Here is a 23,607-nt window from a genome sequence, read left to right on the forward strand (position 1 = left end):
GAAATAAACAACTGGAAATTATCAAGAGGTCAGGCAGTATCTGTGAATAAAGATACAGAGTGAACCTTTCAGGTCAATTACCCATCGTTAGCACTGGGAAGCGAGAGAGATGTATGGTGAGATTATTCTCTTGTCAATAGGGCTACAGCGGCTTCTCTCTTACTCTTTAATTGTTCTTTATTTCACTTCACTAATCAGATACCTTTGAGTGAGAGAAAACTGACCCAGAGTGAGGCCCATTTCATCTTGTGTTCCCTTTTATTCCCTGGAATCTCTGATGCCCTGAAGTTCAGAAATGTAATCCATTAATCTGCAGGGTGGCTGTCAGTAAGAAGCCTTTTTTTCTGGATCCGGGAGAGGAGCGTGTTTAGGCTCAAGATTGCTGCTGCTGTCGATAGATTTTGTGGATAAGGGTATTAAGGTTTACGGAAACAAAGCGGGTAAATGGAGTGAAGATACAGACCAGTCCTGATCTAATTGAATGGTGCAACAGGCTGGAGGGGCTGAATGGCCTCCTCCTGTTCCTATCGAGTCGCTGCAATGCAATACACCGAGTGCTGGAGATTTTCCTGTGTGTAGTGTTTATCGCATTCCGCCAACACACGAAAACTCAACGGTTCGAAAGTGGGTGGAGGCAATTTAATGCCTTTTCTCCATTCAAGTTTAGTAAATATGAAAACTGGAATAATTTGCATGTTTGGTTCAGTATAAATAAAAGACGCATTGACAGGCGACTTAGACCTTTCAAATGGCAGCGTTACAGTGAGTGAAGTAATTCTCAATGATATTTCCCATATCGGACACAGATAGCGGTACTGTAAGGAGGATTTGGGGAAAGTTATCGCTGATTTAGGGACTCTCCCCCCGCGTGTCGCTTACTAAAGAGGTCGGTCATATTTTATTTAAAAATTGAGGCTGGGAACTTTCTCATTGAGAATGTGGAAGCAGAACAATAAAGATTAACAGGAAAACACAGGGTCAGCGACAGGATTCAAACTGCAGTTTCAATCGGTCCAAAAGTGTGTGTCCTTTCAATAAGTTATATAAAAGCGCGTCTGTAAAAATATCCCCGCCAAGTTATGATTCGGGAAACTGAGACGGGGGTAGAAATAGAGAAACAAAAGCACAGGGATATAGAGAAGAGGAAGAGAGAAGGGAAAATACTGTTTCCTCGCAGAACTAATGGCGAGACTCCTCTGCTGCGCCTGGGGCGGCCTCCTGCAGCCCGGATACATTAACGTCCTAACAGCTCATTAACTGTAGGACTGGGACCGGGCGGCGCTTCAGAAGACAGGTCGAAAAGGCAAAGGCACTGTCTTGTCTCAGGTGCTCTGATCATGAAGAATAGCCAGACACACAAACTGGTTTTATCAGTGGTTAGATCCTCACTCGGCTAGGTTTGAACCAGCGTCCTCGGGGTCTGATTTTCGCTTCGGTGGTTGTTTAAATTTCCGAGAAGTCCGCGGTTCAAATCACAAACCAGCGCTGGTTTTGCCGCCACTATTGGACTTGCAGTTGAATCTTTTGTAATCACCATTAAATAACCGTTTACCATAAATTACAGAATGAAAGAAAGGCGAAACACACTTCAATAACGCATTTTGCCCTTTGTAAGTAATGAACTGTTAACCATATTTCATTTTACACATTGTATTTTAGGAACCTCGTTTAAAATATTCATTGCTTATGGAAGCAGAAATCTGGGGCAACATTTGTTTTTAATTAACAGGATTGGTCACTACACAGCATAAATTGCTGGCGAATATAACTTTTACCGCCAGGGATCGAACCGGGTACGATGTCGCGTCTAGAGGCGAAAGTGACAACCGCTACACTACGAAAACCTCGGCGTCACTGCTCGCAGAGAATAGAATCAATAGTGAACAAAATATCACACGGTGCTTATTTTTAGATTCAATGCAGTCAACGTTTACATCAAATGAAAGAATGTTTTAGTGAAATGATGTGGAAGTATGTGTTACTCGTATTTGTGCCTCTAATTAAATGTTGCGGCGTCTGACTCCCGTTCATGTCTGTTCTTCCTCTGGTGATAAAGAAAGGAGGGCTGTCGTTGACCAGACTGCACTGCGGCTGGTTTTGTGAGCTCATCCTTTATATTGAGTGATGCTGTTTAAGGTGAACCAATCAGCACAGAGGGAGTTCACGGGTCAGTTCCCCGGTGTTGAAGGTCTGCCTACAGCGGTTCCCGTAGTGTAGTGGTTATCATGTTCGCTTTACACGCGAAAAGTCCCCGGTTCGAGCCCGGGCAGGAACATTATGTTTAAACTTGCTGTGGATGAACAACCAGCGGGTTTATTCCAACTGACAAAAGAAAATTACTGCAAATGCTGTAAATCTGAAATAATAAACGGAAAATGCTGGAAATTATCAAGAGGTCAGGCAGTATCTGTGGATAAAGATACAGAGTGAACCTTTCAGGTCAATTACCCATCGTTAGAACTGGGAAGCGGGAGAGATGTATGGTGAGATTATTCTCTTGTCAATAGGGCTACAGCGGCTTCTCTCTTACTCTTTAATTGTTCTTTATTTCACTTCACTAATCAGATACCTTTCAGTGAGCGAAAACTGACCCACAGTGAGGCCCATTTCATCTTGTGTTCCCTTTTAATCCCTGGAATCTCTGATGCCCTGAAGTTCAGAAATGTAATCCATTAATCTGCAGGGTGGCCGTCAGTAAGGAGCCTTTTCTGTCTGGATCCGGGAGAGGAGCGCGTTTAGGCTCAAGACTGGAGCTACTGTCGATAGAATTTTGTTGACTAAGGGTATTAAGGGTTACGAGAAACAAAGCGGGTAAATGGAGTGAAGATACAGCCCAGTCCTGATCTAATTGAATGACGGAGCAGGCTCGAGGGGCTGAATGGCCTCCTCCTGTTCCTATGGAGTCGCTGCAATGCAATACACCGAGTGCTGGAGAGTTTCCGGTGGGTAGTGTTTATCGCATTCCGCTAACACACGGAAATTTAACGGTTCGAAAGTGGGTGGAGGCAATTTAATGCCTTTTCTCCATTCAAGTTTAGTAAATATGAAACTGGAATAATTTACATGTTTGGTTCAGTATAAATAAAATACGCATTGACAGGCGAATTATGCCATTCAAATGGCAGCGTTACAGTGAGTGAAGTAATTCTCAATGATATTTCCCATATAGGACACAGTTTTGGTTGCGGTCCTGTAAGGAGGATTTGGGGAATGTTGGCGCTGATTTAGGGAATCTCCGGCTCGCGTGTCGCTCCTTGAAGAGGTGGGACTTATTTTATTTAAAAATTGAGGCTCGGAACTTTCTCATTGAGAATGTGGAAGCAGAACAACACAGATTAATAGAAAAGCACAGGGATATAGACAAGAGGAAGAGAGGAGGGGAAAATACTGTCTCCACGGAGATCTAATGGCGAGACTCCTCCTGCAGCCCGGATACATTAACGTCCTAACAGCTCATTAAGAATAGCCACATACAGAAAATGGTTATACAATAGTTACCTCATCACTCGGCTAGGTTTGAACCAGCGTCCTCGGGGTCCGATTTTCGCTTCGGTGGTTGTTTAAATTTCCGTGACGTCCGCAGTTCAAATCAGAAACGGTCCCTCATGTTGCGGCCACAATTGGAACTGCAGTTGAATCTTTTACAATCACCATTAAATAACCGGTTACCATAAGTTACAGAATGACAGAAAGGCGAAACACACTTCAATAACGCATTTTGTGCTTTGTATGTAATGAACTGTTACCCATATCTCATTTTACACATTGTATTTTAGGAGTCCGATTTAAAATGTTCGTTGCTTATGACACCAGAAATCTGGGGTAACTTTTGTTAAAATTAACAGGACTGGTCACTGCACAGAATAAAATCTGGCAAATGGAATTTTTCCACCCGGGTTCGAACCTGAGACTTTTCGCGTGGAAAGCAACCGTGATAACCGTTAGACTACAGAAAACTGCGCTTCACTGCTCACAGAGTATGGAATCAATAGTGAAAAAATCCCATGGTGCTCATTGTCAGATTCAACGCGGTCAGCTTTTACCTCAAGTGAAAAATGTTTCAGTGAAATGATTTGGAAGTATGTGTTACTCGTATTTGTGCCTTTAATTAAAGTTTGTGGCGTCTGACTCCCGTTCATGTCTCTGATTCCTCTGTAGAATAAGAAAGGAGGGCTGTCGTTGACCAGACTGCACTGCGGCTGATTTTGTGAGCACATCCTTTATATTGAGTGATGCTGTTTAAGGTGAACCAATCAGCACAGAGGGAGTTCACAGGTCAGTTCCCCGGTGTTGACGCGGTGCACCAAGTGGTTCCCGTAGTGTAGTGGATATCGCGTTCGCTTTACTCGCGTAAAAGTTCCCGGTTCGATCCTGGGCATGGAACATTATTGATTAAACATGCTGTGGGTGAACAACCAGCAGGTTCACTCCAAATACGAGAAGAAAGTTACTGCAAATTCTATAAATGTGAAATAGAAACATAAAATGTTGGAAATTCTCAAGAGTTCAGGCAGTATCTGTGGATAAAAAAAGAGTGAATGTCTCAATTCGATTACCCTTCGTTAGAACTGGGAAATGAGAGAGATGTGTGTGTAGTTTATTCTCCTGGTAATAGGGCTACAGCGGCTTCTTAATTGTTCTTTATTTCACTTCACTAATCAGATACCTTTCAGTGAGAGTAAAGTGATCCACAGTGAGGCCCATTTCATCTTTTAAACCCTGGAATCTCTGAAGCCCTGAAGTTCAGAAATGTAATTAATTGATCTGCAGGGTGGCCGTCAGTAACAAGCCTTTTCTCTCTGGGTCCAGGAGTGCAGCTGGTTTCAGGCTGAAGATTGTCGATAGACTTTTGTTGGGTAAGGTGATTACGGGTTACGGAAACAAAGCGCGTAGATGGAGTGAAGAAACAGACCAGACCTGATCTAATTGAATGCCGGTGCAGGCTCGAGGGGCTGAATGGCCTCCTCCTGATCCTATGGAGTCGCTGCAGTGCATCCGAGTGCTGAAGGGTTTCCGGTGTGTAGTGGTTATCGCATTCCGCTAACACACGAAAACTCAACGGTTCGAAAGTGGGTGGAGGCAATTTAATACCTTTTACCCATTCAAGGTTAGTAAATATGAAAACTGGAATAATTTACATGTTTGTTTAAGTATAAATAAAATGGTAATTGTCAGGCGAATTATGCCATTCAAATGGCAGCATTACAGTGAGTGAAGTAATTCTCAATGATATTTCCCATATAGGACACAGTTTGGCTTGTGGTACTGTAAGGAGGTTTTGGGGAAATGTGTCGCTGATTTAGGGAATCTCCCGCTCGCGTCTCACTATTTGAAGAGGTGGGCCTTACTTTATTTAAAAATTGAGGCTGGGAACTTTCTCATTGAGAATGTGGAAGCAGAACAACACAGATTAATCGGAAAACACAGGGTCAGCGGCAGGATTCAAATTGCAGTTTCAATCGGTCCGTCTGGGTGTCCTTTCAATAAGTAACAAAGAAAGTGCGTCTCCAAAAATGACAGCACCGTGTTATGATTCAGGAAACTGAGACAGTGGGAATAACTATAGAAATCAAAACACAGGGATATAGAGAAGAGGAAGAGAGAAGGGAAAAATACTGTTTCCTCGCAGAACTAATGCAGAGACTCCTCTGCTCTCCTGCAGCCCGGATACATTGACCTCCTAACAGCTCATCTAGAATAGCCACATACTAAATGGTTTTACAATGGTTACCTCCTCACTCGGCTAGGTTTGAACTGGCGTTTTCGGCGTCCGATTTTCGCTTCGGTGGTTGTTTAAATTTCCGAGAAATCCGCGGTTCAAATCACAAACGAGTCCTCATTTTGCCGCCACTATTGGACTTGCAGTTGAATTTTTTACAATCAACATTAAATAAACGATTACCATAATTTACAGAATGAAAGAAAGGCAAAACACACTTCAATAATGCATTTTGCCCTTTGTATGTGATGATCTGTTACCCATATCTCATTTTACACAACTTATTTTAGGAGTCATGTTTAAAATGTTCATTGCTTGTGAAAGCAGAAATCTGGGGCAACTTTTGTTAAAATTAACAGGACTGGTCACTGCACAGAATAAAATCCTGAGAAATGGAATGTTTCCCAGGGCTCAAACCGGGGACCTTTCTTGTGTAAGGGAAACGTGATAACCGCTACACTACGGAAACCTCTCCTTCGGTGCTCACAGAGCATAGAATCAATAGTGAACAAAATATCCCACGGTGCTCATAATCAGATTCAACGCAGTCAGCTTTTACACCAAGTGAAAGAATTTTTCAGTGAAACGATTTGGAAGTATGTGTTACTCGTATTTGTGCCTTTATTAACGTTTGTGACGTCTGATTCCCGTTCATGTCTCTTCTTCCTCTGTTAAATAAGAAAGGAGTGTTTGACGTTGACCAGACTGCACTGCGCCTGTTATTTGGGAGCTCACCCTTACCCTTGAGGTTCTGCTTTTTAATTTAGCCCCTAGCTGCTCATAATCTCTCAGCAGAACCTCGTTCCTAGTTCTACCAATGTCGTAGGTGCCTACATGGACCACGACAACTGGCACCTCCCCCTCCCACTGCAAGTTCCTCTCCAGCCCAGAGCAGATGTCCCGAACCCTGGCACCGGGCAGGCAACACAACCGTCTGCACTCTCGCTCTTGGCCGCAGAGAACTGATTGAGATTGTGTCGCTTCTCAGTCAAACAACATCACTTCTGTCCCACACTAAAAGCTCTCAGTCCTTCTCCTCCGCTCGCTTTCTATTCAAGTAATTGGCAAACGAATCAGTAATAAGGATCCCTCGGGCTTTTGCTGGTGGATTTACTGATAAACCGGGGAATTGAGCGGAATCTGGAGCACAGGCAGGGTCCTTGCGACAGACCAGTCCGGCTAGCCCAGTCGGTGGAGGGTCGGATACTTCATCCCCACCTTGGGGAGTTGGCGTTTTAAATTTTTGGTCTGATTTTAAAGGTGATTCCCAGCTCGGTCAATGAGTGTTTCATGTAAATGCGGTCCAACAAAATAAGAAAATCTCTCCTTGATTCCGGAATCTTATCTCTCTCCAGCCGCTCGCTGCTAAAGATTGAACAGACTTTAATTTCACCTTGGCTCGGGGTCAGTGCGGCTCAGTGGGACTTCGGCCCGTCTCTCCCTTCACAACCCATCAGGGCTGAGAAAACAACGGGGAATTTTACACACGTGTTGTACTCTGTAACTTTTTATAAACACTTCAGTGTATTTCACTCTGTGACGTCTTCCCTGGTGTGTCCGCTTCCGGTGTTTATAAACACTTCAGATTTCCTGATAATGTTGTTGAATCGCATTTTTTGAAAGAGTCATTGCCGGAGAGGTGCCGGGGGATTTAGAGCTGGGGATCGCCTGTGAAACCAGCCCAATAATTTGAAACACAAACCACCCCTGAGATGAAGAGTCTCAGGCTCTACCGACTGAGCTAGCCGGGCCGCTCTGACCCCGCGCACTGCTTGTGTTACAGACCATGAACCAGTTTCCCCTCAATTCCCAGGTTTACCAGTAAATCGGCCAACAAAAGCCCGAGAGAACCTCATTACTGACACTTTATCCAATCACTTTAATATGTGTTTTCTGGTGAGCAACACTTCTGCCGCTGGAAAATGTTCTCCTTATTTACTTTCTTAAAACTCTTCATGATATTGAACAGGTCTACAAAATCTCCCCTTATCTTCTCTGCTCTGAGGAGAACAACCTCTTCTTCTCTACTACTCCACGGAACTGAAGCCCCGCATCCGTCCTAAAGCGGAGTGCCCGAATTACACACAATACTCCAAAGGTTTGGTATAACTTCCTTCCTTTTACCCTCTATGTCTCTGTTTATAAAGCCCGGGATCCCGTTTGCTTTTCTAACACAAGACAAAATGCTGCGGATGTTGGAAGTTTGAAATAGAAACAGAATTTGCTGGAAATACTCAGCAGCTGTGAATGGTAGGTGAGTTTGAGAAAAGCGAATTGGCTTCCAAACTGTGTTGAATGTTTCCATGGTGCAATGGTGAGCACTCTGGAATTTGAATCCAGTGATCTGAGGTCAAATCTCGATGAAGCCTGGTTCCCTCTTGTCCCAGCTGTTGTAAAATTTGGCAAAAGTAATGTTGTTGGCAGCTGTGTGATTGGCTGATCAGCAGCTGGGATGTGTGGACGCTGAAGGTGTGGATGAGAAAAGGCCGGGCCAAAATGGAATGGTGGAGTTAAAATTGTCCAGTTCTTCCAATGTTGCTGCTGGGCGAGGTTTACAAGTAGCCTTGAGGGGGCAGCGATGTATCGCCATTGCAGTGCTGGTCCCCACCACAACCTCCGTTCCCGAGTCACCGACTTCATCCCAATCCCTGGCCACTGAGGCTGAACCAGACAGCTTGCAACCTTGATTCCCTGTTTGAGCCCGAGATAAGCTTCCGACCAAGATGGTCTACTTCCACCTCCGTAACATCGCCCGACTCGCTGATCTGCTGCTGAAACCCTCATCCTTGCCTTTGTCACCTCCAGACTTGACGATTCTAATGTGCTCCTGGAAGGCCCCCCATCTTCCTCCCTCTGTAAACTTCAGCTCATCCAATCCTCTGCTGCCCGTATCCTAACTCGCACCATGTCCCCTTCACCCATCACCCCGGTTCTCACTCACCTACATTGGCTCCCAATCAGGCGACAACTCAATTTTCAAATTCTCTTCCGTGTTTTCAAATCCCTCCATGGACTCGCCCCTCCCGATCTCTGTAACATTCTCCAGCCCAACACCCTCTGAGATCTCTGTGCTCCTCCGATTCTGGGCTCTTATACATCCCCGATTTTAAACCTTGCACCGTCTGCCGTGGTGGGATTGTGAACTCAGGTCTCCAGATCATCATGAAGTCGGTGGTTGAGGAACAGAGTTTGTGACGGGGACCAGCACTGCAATGGCGATTCATCGCTGCCCCCTCAAGGCAGACCTCTCCCACCAGCGAGCACTGGACAATTTTCTCCGCACCATTCCACTTTTCCTCTGGATTACTGGTCGAGTAACAGAATCACTGTGCCGCCATGCCCCATAATTAATTGATAGAAGAATCGTTCATGAGCAGCGCAGAGTCTGAACCAGGAAGAGTCAGTTAGAACAGTGAATTCAATGTCCAATCAGGCAGAAAGAGAAATAAAAAGAGGAAAAGAAAGGTTGGTTCAAGAGAGAGAAAAAATAAAGAGAAAAATGTAAAAACATTTTTATTATATAAAAAATCTTCAAAAATGTATATCTGAAGGAATGAGATTACACTCTTATAAAAGTTAATTTTCAGTGCCAGAGAGGGTATTTGGCGGTAATTAAGACTTATTAAGACAGTTAAAAAGGGGACTTCGACTGAAATGGACGGGTTTGCTGCGGTGTGTGAAATATGGTGACGATCTATGGTTATTATCCGAGGCGACGCTGCAGGATCCTTTAAAGATCTCCCGCGGATCCACGGAAACCAGTCGAATGTGCAGCTTTGAGAGAGGCTTTCTGCACCGTCAGGGCAGGATACGGGAGTGAGGAAGGGACACTGTCGATATCTGAGCTGAGTTTGAGTCTGTGCAGACTGGTACAGGCTCAGATAATATGAGGCATTTTATTTTATTCACATTTAATTGCAAGATGAATTCTTCCATTATTCGTATTGATTCAATTTTAATGGGAAGGTTTCTTTCCAGTTTCGAACCGGGGACCATTTCTCCAACATAATATTTCTGCCCGGGAGCGAACCGGGGCCTTTTCACCTATGAGGCGAACATGATAAACCGCTACACTACGGAAACCTCTGCTTAGCTACACATCCAGAAAGAACTGTTCAGCGAGAAGGTGAAATGCTGAATCCCAGATTCTGGATTAATTTCCTTTCACTAACATTTCTCTGACCTAAACTGCACAAGTCAAAAATGTTCCTTTCAAAGTCTTTAAACTCTCGAATTTCCACGTCGCCCCCGAATCTCCTGAATCAGATGCCTCCAGTTTTGCCACTCAATCAATGTCCCTTTGCAAACTTCTGCTCCCATCCCCACTAATTACTGTGACACCGTCAAACTTGGTTTACAGTTATCGATCGTAGGATCTGCAATGCACTGCCTGAAAGGGTGCTGGAGGCAGATTCAATCGTGGTTTTCAAAAGGCAGTTGCATAAGTAGCTGTATGATTGGATGATTCAATGTGGTCACCTCTCATTCTTCTAAACTCCAGAGACTATAGGCCCAATCTACTCAATCGCTCCTCATAGGACAGCCCTCTCATTGCAGGAATCAGTCTAGTGAACCTTCGTCACACCCCATCTAAGGCAAGTATATCCTTCAACAGGTAAGGTGACCACAACTCAAATACGGTTTGATCTGCTGGTAGTAAGCGAGCAAGAAACTGCCAGATATTGCAGTTTGTACAAGTGTTCCCTGGTGGTCTAGTGGTTAGGATTCGGCGCTCTCAGCACCGCGGCCCGTGGTTCTTACAACACTGTTTAATAAAATAATTCAAGTCTGTGAGACACTTAATAATTCTCTTAATCAACCCACTGCTTTTTGTTGCCCACTGAAGGAAATGCTAACATGTTTGCCAGGTGACAGTCAAAATGTAATAACTATTTTGTAGAATCAGACAGCACAGAATGAGCCCATTAAGCCCCATCCTGCCTGTGCCGGCTGGTTGAAAGAACGATTCAATTAGTCCCACTGCCCTGCTCTTTCCCCAGAGCCCTGCGGATCCAGCAGCTACATTTCCCTTTTGAAAGTTAATATTGAATCTATGATTTTATGACATATTTTATATTTTTACACGGCCTTGTTTGCAGTTCTGAATATTGTCCACCCGCCGGAAGTTGAATTGTTTTTCAGAAGCTGCTCGACCTGTTGTGTATTTGGAGCAGTTTCCCAGTTGATTTCCCTGTGATTGTGGGGGCTCGGCGTGTGTCATTGGATTGGCTGCAGCCCGCCGGCAGCAGGCGGTGAAAGCGGGCGTGAGACGGTGAGTGACAGGTGAGCGCTGCTTCTGATGCTGTCTGACACCCGGTGGACTCGAGTGGGCCGGGATTTTAAAGACCTTTTATTGCTGCAAGGCAGGAGAAATAGAACAGTGTTTGTGCAACGTGCATATATACAAACATAATGTACGGCCGGTGTGGACTTTGTGGCACAACGATAGCGCGCCTGACTCCAAATCAAAAGGCTGCGTGTTTAAATCACGTGTGGGTCACTGTCCTTCTGAATAATTTCGGAAATAGTATTTTCTTAGCTGTTTCTCAATTACCAGCCCCTTGCTCCAAAGACTGTGTCTGGGAGAGAAGCGCCACAATTCCTCATTTATTTAATGTCACAAGACACAAACACAGGTGTTGCTTCAAAATCAACCTGTAGGTGGCCACACACAGATTAAACAGAGACAAAGAACCAGACAGAACCGGGAAACACCGGGAAATAGACCAGCGATATTGACAAGGGCTAAAACCGCTTTGCGATCAGAAAATTGCCTGAAGTCCTGTGGTTAATGAAAGGACGTTTGATGCTTGATTTCCTTACACACCTTGGAATTCAGGAGAACCTGGTTCGTGGTTTGCAGAACAAGTTAAACCCCTGGAGCGGAGCCACCAGGCGCCTGGCTGCAATCAGCGACAAAGACACTGAAAGTTATTGGACCCGGCGAGCTCAGTCGATGGAGCAGTGGTTCTCAACCTGTGGTCCACAGGCCACCAGTGGGCCGCGAGGGTACTGCAGGTGGTCCGTGAAAAAATGGTCCAAACCCCTAAAATAATCGTGTCTGTTGTCTCCACAGATGTTGAATGACCCGCCGTGTGGTTCCAGTGTTTTTATTGCTGTTTAAAGCTGGGTTTTGGGGATGAGCTGATGGAAGTGAAAACCTGCCGGGGATGGAGGGCGGGTGGTTTTCTGGAAGGATCAAATCAACTGGGCCGAAAAATCAGCTCCAGATAAATTCACCAAATATTTCCCACCTCACTACCGCACAACGGCAAGTACTGCTCCACTCTACCATATAAACCCAACTAGTGCCCCCTCAATTCAACAACCTTCACCAGTGTCCCCACTATTGTACAACCTCGGGTGTGCCTGTACAGAGTGTGGGTCTTTGACACTAGGTTTTATACAACAATCTTCACCAGTGTCCCCACTATTGTACAACCTCAGGTGTGCCTGTACAGAGTGCGGGTCTCTGACAGTGGGTTTTATACAACAACCTTCACCAGTGTCCCCACTATTGTACAACCTCGGGTGTGCCTGTACAGAGTGCGGGTCTTTGACACTAGGTTTTATACAACAATCTTCACCAGTGTCCCCACTATTGTACAACCTCAGGTGTGCCTGTACAGAGTGCGGGTCTCTGACAGTGGGTTTTATACAACAACCTTCACCAGTGTCCCCACTATTGTACAACCTCAGGTGTGCCTGTACAGAGTGCGGGTCTTTGACAGTAGGTTTTATACAACAACCTTCACCAGTGTCCCCACTATTGTACAACCCCAGGTGTGCCTGTATAGAGTGCGGGTCTTTGACAGTAGGTTTTATACAACAATCTTCACCAGTGTCCCCACTATTGTACAACCTCAGGTGTGCCTGTACAGAGTGCGGGTCTTTGACAGTAGGTTTTATACAACAATCTTCACCAGTGTCCCCACTATTGTACAACCTCAGGTGTGCCTGTACAGAGTGCGGGTCTTTGACAGTAGGTTTTATACAACAACCTTCACCAGTGTCCCCACTATTGTACAACCTCAGGTGTGCCTGTACAGAGTGCGGGTCTTTGACAGGAGGTTTTACACAACAACCTTCACCAGTGTCCCCACTATTGTACAACCCCAGGTGTGCCTGTATAGAGTGCGGGTCTTTGACAGTAGGTTTTACACAACAACCTTCACCAGTGTCCCCACTATTGTACAACCTCAGGTGTGCCTGTACAGAGTGCGGGTCTTTGACAGTAGGTTTTATACAACAACCTTCACCAGTGTCCCCACTATTGTACAACCTCAGGTGTGCCTGTATAGAGTGCGGGTCTTTGACAGTAGGTTTTACACAACAACCTTCACCAGTGTCCCCACTGTTGTACAACCCCAGGTGTGCCTGTATAGAGTGCGGATCTTTGACAGTAGGTTTTACACAACAACCTTCACCAGTGTCCCCACTATTGTACAACCTCAGGTGTGCCTGTACAGAGTGCGGGTCTTTGACAGTAGGTTTTATACAACAACCTTCACCAGTGTCCCCACTATTGTACAACCTCAGGTGTGCCTGTACAGAGTGTGGATCTTTGACAGTAGGTTTTATACAACAACCTTCACCAGTGTCCCCACTATTGTACAGCCTCAGGTGTGCCTGTACAGAGTGCGGGTCTTTGACACTAGGTTTTATACAACAATCTTCACCAGTGCCCCACTATTGTACAACCTCAGGTGTGCCTGTACAGAGTGCGGGTCTTTGACAGTAGGTTTTATACAACAATCTTCACCAGTGTCCCCACTATTGTACAACCTCAGGTGTGCCTGTACAGAGTGCGGGTCTTTGACAGTAGGTTTTATACAACAACCTTCACCAGTGTCCCCACTATTGCACAACCTCAGGTGTGCCTGTACAGAGTGCGGGTCTTTGACAGTAGGTTTTATACAACAATCTTCACCAGTGTCCCCACTATTGTACAACCTCGGGTGTGCCTGTACAGAGTGTGGGTCTTTGACAGTAGGTTTTATACAACAACCTTCACCAGTGTCCCCACTATTGTACAACCTCAGGTGTGCCTGTACAGAGTGCAGGTCTTTGACACTAGGTTTTATACAACAATCTTCACCAGTGTCCCCACTATTGTACAACCTCGGGTGTGCCTGTACAGAGTGTGGGTCTTTGACAGTAGGTTTTATACAACAACCTTCACCAGTGTCCCCACTATTGTACAACCTCAGGTGTGCCTGTACAGAGTGTGGGTCTTTGACAGTAGGTTTTATACAACAACCTTCACCAGTGTCCCCACTATTGTACAGCCTCAGGTGTGCCTGTACAGAGTGCGGGTCTTTGACACTAGGTTTTATACAACAATCTTCACCAGTGTCCCCACTATTGTACAACCTCAGGTGTGCCTGTACAGAGTGCGGGTCTTTGACAGTAGGTTTTATACAACAATCTTCACCAGTGTCCCCACTATTGTACAACCTCAGGTGTGCCTGTACAGAGTGCGGGTCTTTGACAGTAGGTTTTATACAACAACCTTCACCAGTGTCCCCACTATTGTACAACCTCGGGTGTGCCTGTACAGAGTGTGGGTCTTTGACAGTAGGTTTTATACAACAACCTTCACCAGTGTCCCCACTATTGTACAACCTCAGGTGTGCCTGTACAGAGTGCAGGTCTTTGACACTAGGTTTTATACAACAGCCTTCACCAGTGTCCCCACTATTGTACAACCTCAGGTGTGCCTGTACAGAGTGCGGGTCTTTGACAGTAGGTTTTATACAACAGCAGCCGCCAGTGTCCCCACTATTGTACAACCTCAGGTGTGCCTGTACAGAGTGCGGGTCTTTGACAGTAGGTTTTATACAACAACCTTCACCAGTGTCCCCACTATTGTACAACCTCAGGTGTGCCTGTACGGAGTGCGGGTCTTTGACAGTAGGTTTTATACAACAACCTTCACCAGTGTCCCCACTATTGTACAACCTCAGGTGTGCCTGTACAGAGTGCGGGTCTTTGACAGTAGGTTTTATACAACAGCAGCCGCCAGTCCTCTTGTGTCACACTAAGTAAAACTAGATGTCATAAATATAAGATCCTCAATATTAAATCCAGTCGGGAATTCAGGAAAAACTTGTTTATGCAAAGAGTGGTTGGAATGTGGAAGGCGATACCACAGGTCCCAGATATCAGTGAGGGGGGAGAAACATTCCAGCCGTGAGTTGGCTCCGTAACTTAGCTAGTTTATGTAAACAGGAGAGCCTTGGGTTCGAATCCCAGCGGGATTTTTTTTTAAGAACAAAATATTCTCTTATGATCCCACAGAGGTTGGCTGCTTCTCGTTTGAAAGTGCTGCAATCCTTTGGGATGGGAACGGATAAAGGCACATCACAAATACATCTTAAAGTCTGACTGTCATTCGGCCAACATGTTAACATTTCCTCCAGTCAGCAACAGAAAGTTATCGGTTTATTAATGGCGATTAAAACAGTTATTCATCGTGATACTGCCTTTAATTATAAGTTCGTGTCATTGATTTAATAAACTGCACAACTGTTTTATAAAAATCAGACCGGAAATCAACCCCGCGCTCTGGGTGCTCCGAATTCCAGCCCCTGGCCCACCAGGGAACGCTCCACCCAGCAGCTGTGAGAGCTGTAAATATACTGGGTGCACCCCCGCCAGATACACATGTATTCCTGACTGGTGCTCGATGTAAATGTTTATTATCTCTGCAAGTTACAAGTGTCTGTAGATATATCTGAATTAATTATTCATTTATTGGGTCTCATCTGTCTACATATCGTTGTACTGCACTTGTGCACTAACAATGACAATAAAGTTGATTATTATTATTATCTGTTTAATTGTGAATTGAGGCAGTGAATTCCAGACCCCAACAACTCGCAGTGTGAAAACAATGGCTCCTAATGTCACCTCGGATCCTTCTGCCAATCACCTTCAATCTGTGTCCTCTGGTCACCGACTCTTTAACCTCTGGAAACATGTTTCTCCTCATTTACCATATCAAACCCGTTCATGAATTTAAACACCTGTCAAAACCTCTGCTCCAAAGATCACAACCCCAGCTTCTCCAGTCCCCCACACACTGAAGTCCCTCATCCCTTGTACCATTCCAGTAAATCATTTCTGTTCATTTCTTCCATCTAATAAATAACTACAGTGAAACGTTCATAAGAAAAAGCACGAACAGAATAAAAAAGAGAGAAATAAATACTGAGCAAAATGGATATTAATGTTTAAGAACATAAGAAATAGGAGCAGGAGTAGGCCATTCGGCCCTTCGAGCCTGCACCGCCATTCAATGAGATCATGGCTGATCTTAGCAGGTGAAATAACAGAAGATCTGAGTTTTATGATCGGTCAGTGAGAGGAATCCATCTGTCAATCGGGCTTTGGCCATTCGATTCACTGATAAAGACAGACAGGGAGCATAGCTGCAGGCCGGCCCGGCTAGCTCAGTCGGTACAGCATGGGACTCTTTAATCTCAGGGTCGTGGGTTCGAGCCCCACGTTGGGCGGTTGCTTTTGCTGCTGATTTTACAGGCGGTCCCCAGCTCTGAATTCCGCGCCAGAGAGTTTGATGTAAATGAGATTGAACAACAATATCAGAAAATCTCTCCATGATTCTGGACTCTTATCTCTCTCTCGTTGAACATCATATCATTTCACCGTCAGTGCGGCTCAGTGGGACTTCGGGCCAGTCTCTCCCTTCACAACCCATCAGTGCCGAGAAAACAACGGGGAATTTTACACACATGTTGTGCTCTGTAACTTCTTATAAAAACTTCAGTATACTTCACTCCGTGTCCAACCCTGTGAGGTCTCCCCTGGTGGGTCAGCTTTAGATGTTTATAAACACGTCAGCGGAACATTAACATAACCTGAGCTCCGAGATCTGGGCGGGTCCCATTCCCCCGGAGTGATTAATCAGCAGGAGGGATTCGAGTTTCTTTAAAAGAATGACGCGAAAATCACTTTGATGTGAGGCCGAAATAGGTCAGTTGGGATTCGGCGGCTATTAGATATGTTGTGTCTCTTTCTTTGGGTCCTTTTCTCGAACTTACCAATTTAAACTGAAGTCTCTTTTCTGCCACTGAAGGGTTGGGTTTGAATAGACAGACATCAAGGATGGGAACTAGTTCTATTGTCTGTATTTAGCTTTTATTTCTCTGCCTCCTTCTGCCCTTTTCTCTGGTTTATTCTCTCTCGGTGCTGGGTAAGCATTTGTCCTAAACTGATGCCTTTTACACATCTCGGGGCGGTCAGACACGCTCTGTCTGTCTGTTACTGCTTGTGACCATTAACGGGAACAGGCCGCCAGTTAAACGTATATCAGCAAACCGAAGAAAGACAAATAAACTGAAAGATGTGTTACTCCGCCCCAGGGCAAAGGTGAAATGGATGTTACTCAAAATAACTTCCCCCTGACAGTTTGTGTAGATTTTTTGTAAAGTCTGGAATTTCAATGTCAGGAGACACCTAAAAAGTAAGAAATAAACTGCTGATGACCCGTACAGGGATTAAACCCGTCCCCTAGGGTACTTAAGGAAGTGGCCCTAGAAATAGTAGATGCATTGCTGGTCATCTTCCAAAATTCTATAGACTCTGGAATAGTTCCCATGGATTGGAGGGTAGCTAATGTAACCCCACTATTTAAACGGGGAATTATAGACCGGTAAGCCTGACATCGGTAGTGGGGGAAATGCTAGAGTCTATTACAAAAGATGTAATAGCAGAGCACTTGGGAAACAGTGACAGGATCGGACAAAGTCAACATGGATTTACAAAAGGTAAATAATGCTTGACTAATATACTGGAAATTTTTGAGGATGTAACTGGTAGAATAGATAAGGGAGAACTAGTGGATGTGGTGTATTTGGACTTTCAGAAGGCTTTCAATAAGGTCCTGCGTAAGAGATTGGCATGCAATGTTAAAGCACATGGGATTGGGGGTAAGGTACTGACTTGGATAGAGAACTGGTTGGCAGACAGGAAGCAAAAAGTTGGAATAAACGGGTCTTTTTCCGAGTGGCAGGCAGTGATTAGTGGGGTACCACAGGGATCGGTGCTCGGAACCCAGCTATTCACAATATATATTAATGATCTAGACGAGGGAACTAGATGTAATACCTCCAAGTTTGCAGACGACACACAGCTGGGTGGGCGTGTGTGCTGTGAGGAGGATGCAGAGAAACTCCAGTATGATTTGGACAGGTTGGGTGATTGGGCAGATGCATGGCAGATGCAGTATAATGTGGATAAATGCAAGGTTATCCACTTTGGTGGCAAAAACAGGAAGGCAGATTATTATCTGAATGGCAATAGATTGGGAAAAGGGGAAGTGCAACGAGACCTGGGTGTCCTTGTGCACCAGTTACTGAAGGTAAGCATGCAGGTGCAGCAGGTGGTTAAGAAGGCAAATGGTATGTTGGCCTTCATAGCGAGAGGATTCGAGTACAGGAGCAAGGATGTCTTGCTGCAGTTGTACAGGGCCTTGGTGAGACCACATCTTGAGTATTGTGTGCAGTTTTGGTCGCCTTATCTGAGGAAGGATGTTCTTGCCATGGAGGGAGTGCAGCAAAGATTCACCAGACTGATACCTGGCATGGCAGGAATGATGTATGAAGAGAGATTGAGTCGATTAATTTAGAAGAATGAGAGGGGATCTCATTGAAACTTATAAAATTCTAACAGGACTAGATAGACTAGATGCAGGAAGGATGTTCCCGATGGCGGGGGAATCCAGAACCAGGGGTCATAGTCTAAGGATAAGGGGTAAGCCATTTAGGACTGAGATGAGGAGGAATTTCTTCACCCAGAGAGTGGTGAACCTGTGGAATTCTCTACCACAGAAGGCAGCGGAGGCCAATTCATTAAATATATTCAAGAAGGAGTTAGATATATTCCTTAAGGCTAAAGGGATCAAGGGGTATGGGGAGAAAGCAGGGACCAGGTACTGAATTTGGATGTTTAAACTAGATGTGGGGGTTGTTGCTGTAGTTGTTCTGTGGAGTTCCTTCAAGGAGGTGATTCTGAATGCAATGGATCAACGTGTACCCATGCAAAGCAAAGGTACTGAGCGTCATTACAGTCCAGCCTGGTTCAACGGAACTAAAAAACAATTCATCCAGAAGAGAAAAAGGTAAATTACGGTAAATGACACAGAATTCAGATGGCTTCAAAACCAGAAGGCAAACCAAGAGTGTAAAAACTGCAACAGAATGGGGAAGAAAATATTCACATTGAACATAGCAAGTGAAGAGAAGGGCAATAATAGTGCCAGAGGTAAGTTGTGTCACTATTCACATTCCGCCTTGATCTGAATAAGTCTGTTAAAGGGGGCGATTGAGAAGAATAGAGGAGAAATGAAAAGGAAGGAGGAATGAGCGAAAGGTCTTTTGATTGCCCGGAGCGCAGGACGCTGTGCTCGGAACTGGCAGACTTTAAAGTGCATGTGTAGGGAAGTAAAGAGCGACCTTGTGTGTGAGAAGATCACAAGAAGGTAGTGCTCGGAGCTGCGCCCTTGAGGCAAGTTGCGTGTTGTCAGGAAAACTGCTGTAGTTAAAGCAGAAAATTAAAACCAGAAACTGCTGGCAACACTCAGCAGGTCAGGCAGCATCTGTGGAGAGATACTCGCTTTACCAGGTCATCATTATACACTTTGACCGATACTTCACACAGCTCACAGTTCACAATCTCAGCAATTTGCTGATTTGAGCAAACAGCGGTGAGCCAGCAATGCAAAACCATCCAATGGAAATTCCGAATGGACTCAAACTCAGGACTTGTGGGTCTATTGAATAAAGGACACAATACGTCAAATCTTAAATGCAATAACTGTGAGAATGTAACATAAGAACATAAGAAGTAAGAGCAGGAGTAGGCCATATGGCCCCTCGAGCCTGCTCCGCCATTTAATAAGATCATGGTTGATCATCGACCTCAACTCCATTTTCCCACCCGATCCCCATATCCCTTGATTCCCCATGAGGCTAAAAATCTATCGATCTCAGTCTTGAATATACTCAAATACTTCGCATCCACAGCCCTCTGGGGCAGAGAATTCCAAAGGTTCACAACCCTCTGAGTGAAGAAATTCCTCCTCATCTCGGTCTTAAATGGCCTACCCCTTATCCTGAGACTATGCCCTCTAGTTCTAGACACTCCAGCCAGGGGGAAAAACCTCTCAGCATCTACCCTGTCAATCCCCTTCAGAATTTTATATGTTTCAATGAGATCACCTCTCATTCTCCTAAACTCCAGAGAGTATAGGCCCATTCTACACAATCTCTCATCATAGGGCAGCCCTCTCATCCCAGGGATCAGTCCAGTGAACCTTTGTTGCACCGCCTCCAAGGCAAGTATATCCTTCCTTAGATAAGGAGACCAAAAGTGTGCACAGTACTCCAGGTGTGGTCTCACCAAGGCCCTGTACAATTGTAGCCAGACTTCCTTACTCTTATTAGCCAACCCCCTTGCAAAAAAGGCCAAAATGTAATTTGCCTTCCTTATTGCTTGCTAGCTTTCTGTGTTTCTTGCACGAGGACACCCAAATCTCTCTGAACACCAACATTTGAAAGTTTCTCACCATTTAAAAATTATTCTGTTTTTCTATTCTTCCTACCAAAGTGAATAACCTCACATTTCCCTACTTTATACTCCATATATGCACGCAGAGCCCAATGGATTAGCAATCCAACAATGTAACCACTCGGCCAGCTGGTTGCATAAATGGTGCTTAAAAATTCCTTTTGTTTCCGTCTTTCAACGCACAACCCTCGATTCAGAGGGCAATCAACAAGAAAGGCAGCTTTCAATCAGCACTAAAGATTTTTAAAACTGAAAGCAGCTGAAGGTGTGGCCGAGCGGTCTAAGGCGCTTGATTAAGGCTCCAGTCTCTGTGGGGGCGAGGGATGAATCCCACCACGGCCAGAATTTGAAATAACAACAGAAAATGCTGGAAAAACTCAGCAGGCCAGGCAACATCTGTGGAGAGAAATTAGAGTTGATGTTTCGGGTCGAAGCCCTTTTTCAGAACTGGAAAGGAAATAAAATAGATGGAAGGCAGGGCTGTGATAGAACAAAAGAAGTAAAGAGACATTAAGAGGTATTCAAAACCAGACGAGATGGTGATAGGACAGTGGAGACAAATGACAGCTCAGATTAGGTGTGAAGTGTACTGGCAGGATGAGAGACAGCTGCCATGTGGGAGAGAGAAAAAAAAGGAAGGGGGGGGGGAAGGGAAGACCCAAAACAAAGGGGTGGAAAAAAATATAAGTAAAAATGTAATAGGGGCTGAGGTTATGATCTGAAATTGTTGAACTCGATATTGAGTCCGGAAGGCTGCAAAGTGCCTAATCGGAAGATGAGGTGCTGTTCCTCGAGTTTACATTGAGCTTCCGTGGAACAATGCAAGAGGCCAAGGATGGTGAGGTCCGAGTGGGAATGGAGCGGTGAATTAAAATGACAGGCGACCGGAAGCTCGGGGTCACCCTTACGGACTGAAGGGAGGTGTTGAATCTGTTCATCTTTTGGCCGCTTCACCAAAAATCCTTCTCTCGCAGTAATGCTGCTCATGACACAGGCATCGAGATATCAATCCTTACCACGTGAATAAATGTTGGTCATGAAAACCTGTTCACTTCTTGAAATCCGTTGAGGTGGTTCGTAAGGGGATGAAGCTCAGGCCTTTGCTGCGGACTGATCATTCAGGGTCAGAGAGGGGAAGGTCAGAGGGGATAGTGAAAACACTGCAAGGGGTGAGATTGCAAGAAGGGGTGGGGGGTCAGAGGAAAGTGAAGGGGACGAAGCATCCCCAGGGGCATTGGTGTCTAAGAGTTGTTGAAGCTCGCGATCCTCGACACCTGAAAGGAAGATAAAATGTTTTCTTGTTAAAGCTGCGGATGAGGCAAAGGATGAAGTGGGACTGTGGACCAGGCCAGCTCTGAGATAGAGTGAGTCGGTGCTGCTGAAAGGGAGAGGTGGAGAGCGTGCATGTGGTGGCGCCTGGCGTGGAGCGTGGATCTCAGGCTGCGCTTTTTATTTAATTTTACAGGAGTCTCTGGAGCAGTTGCCATGAGTTTGTTCCCCTGCACCGATTAAACAAACAAATCTCACCAACAAGACATTGTCACTCGGTTGTAGCCGCCCTGACCTCAGGTGACATTTGGACCATCCGCACCACCTGTGACTGAGACCGACGCCCATCAGTTTGCAGCTGGCAGGAGGCAGGGTGAAATTATGGGATGGACCTGTTAGTGACCTTTAACCCCGCAGATTGTCAGCGGGGCGGAGTTTTCCCCGTCATCATTTGATCCCGGATTGAAGATGGGAAAGATTCCCTCAGTGAAAGTGTGGGTGAAAGTGTGGAAATGGAACATGTTGTCCGCATTGTAAAATGACACCTGTCCGCCCTCATAGTCCAGGTACAGCCCGATCTTCCGGGGCTTCACACTTGGGGTGAGGCGAGTCGGTGAGGGGGAGGTTCCGGCAACATAGACACTTCCGAGAAACAGCCACACAGTCCAGTATCCGGTCTCAGGTCTCAGTCTGATTTCCCCTTTCCTCCCGGCAGACTCTCGGGTCACTCCCACAACCCACAGTCTTGTTCCCCACCTCCGCCTCCCAGTAGTGTCTCCCTGATGTGAATCCCTCCGATCCCAGGACACAGGGCCAGAAATCAAACCTCTCCGGGGTGTCAGGGAGCGGCTGCCGTTTGTCTCCGAGTCTCACACTGGTCCGGTCCTCAGACAGGATGAGCCGGGGATTCGCTGTGTTCGGATCCAGAGTCAGAGAGGCTGGAGCTGGGGGAAAGTTAAAATAACACAGTCAGTGATTTCGTTTTTTGCTGTGATTTATTCAAACACTTCCCTTTTTAAAGTGACCACCCGGGCTCTGGGTTGTGTTCATGGAATCTGCTGCCACTCCAGGGTTTATGACCTCGGGGTCGATTTACGTCGTTTTCGGCCCCAAATCAGCACTGTAGCGGAAGCAGCGCCTGGAGATAAAGACCAGAGAACCACAGGAGACAGCGGGGGAGGGGAGAAACAGTGTGGGGTGGGGAGAGACAGCATGGAGGTGGGGAGAGAGACAGCGGGGGGAGGGGAGAGAGAGCGGGGGGGGGGAAGAGACAGCGAGGTGAGGGGGAAGAGAGAGCAGCGGGCTGGGGGGAGAGAGCGGGGGTAGGGGAGAGGGACAGCGGGGGGAGGGGAGAGAGAGCGGGGAAGAGAGAGGGGGAGAGAGAGAGGGCTGGGGAGTGAGAGCGGGGGTAGGGGAAAGGGACAGCGGGGGGAGGGAGAGAGCGGGGGGAGAGAGGGAGGGAGAGCGGAGGCGGAGAGAGAGCGGCAGGGGGAGAGAGCGGGCTGAGGAGAGAGAGGGGGTGGGGGAGAGAAACAGCGTGGGGTGGGGAGAGACAGCATGCAGGTGGGGAGAGAGACAGCGGGGGGAGGGGAGTGAGAGCAGGCAGGGAAGATATAGCGAGGTGAGCGGGAAGAGAGAGCAGCGGGCTGGGGAGAGAGAGCTGGGGTAGGAGGAGAGAGAGAGTGGGGGGATGGGAGAGCGAGTGAGAGGGGAGAGAGAGCGGGGGGAGAGAGAGCGGGCTAGGGAGAGAGAGAGGGCTGAGGAGTGAGAGCGGGGGTAGGGGGAGAGAGACAGCGGAGGGAGAGGAGCGAGAGCGAGAGGGGAGAGAGAGCGAGCTGGGGAGAGAGAGCGGGCTGGGGAGAGAGAGCAGGGGTAGGGGGAGAGAGACAGCGGGGGAGGGGAGAGAGAGCGAGCTGGGGACAGAGAGCGGGCTGGGGAGAGAGAGCGGGGGTAGGGGGAGAGAGACAGCGGGGGGAGGGGAGAGAGAGCGAGCTGGGGAGAGAGAGCGGGCTGGGGAGAGAGTGCGGGGG

At 46.4% G+C, this 23,607-nt stretch overlaps 1 protein-coding gene and 1 non-coding gene across 2 annotated transcripts in view; both read left to right on the top strand.

The window, feature by feature from the left end:
* The window catches only part of LOC147096368 (zinc-binding protein A33-like), a 766,539-nt gene that overhangs the window by 587,500 nt on the left and 155,432 nt on the right, over window positions 1-23,607 (top strand). The gene's annotated exons all lie outside the window — the stretch shown is intronic.
* Window positions 2,203-2,275, top strand: trnav-uac (transfer RNA valine (anticodon UAC)). Its single transcript has one exon. It is a non-coding gene; the product is annotated as a tRNA-Val (tRNA).

This window comes from Somniosus microcephalus, unplaced genomic scaffold, assembly GCF_052327205.1.
Source record: "Somniosus microcephalus isolate GS21.2 unplaced genomic scaffold, FLI_Smic_1.0 unresolved_chr1, whole genome shotgun sequence".
Lineage (NCBI taxonomy): Eukaryota > Metazoa > Chordata > Chondrichthyes > Squaliformes > Somniosidae > Somniosus > Somniosus microcephalus.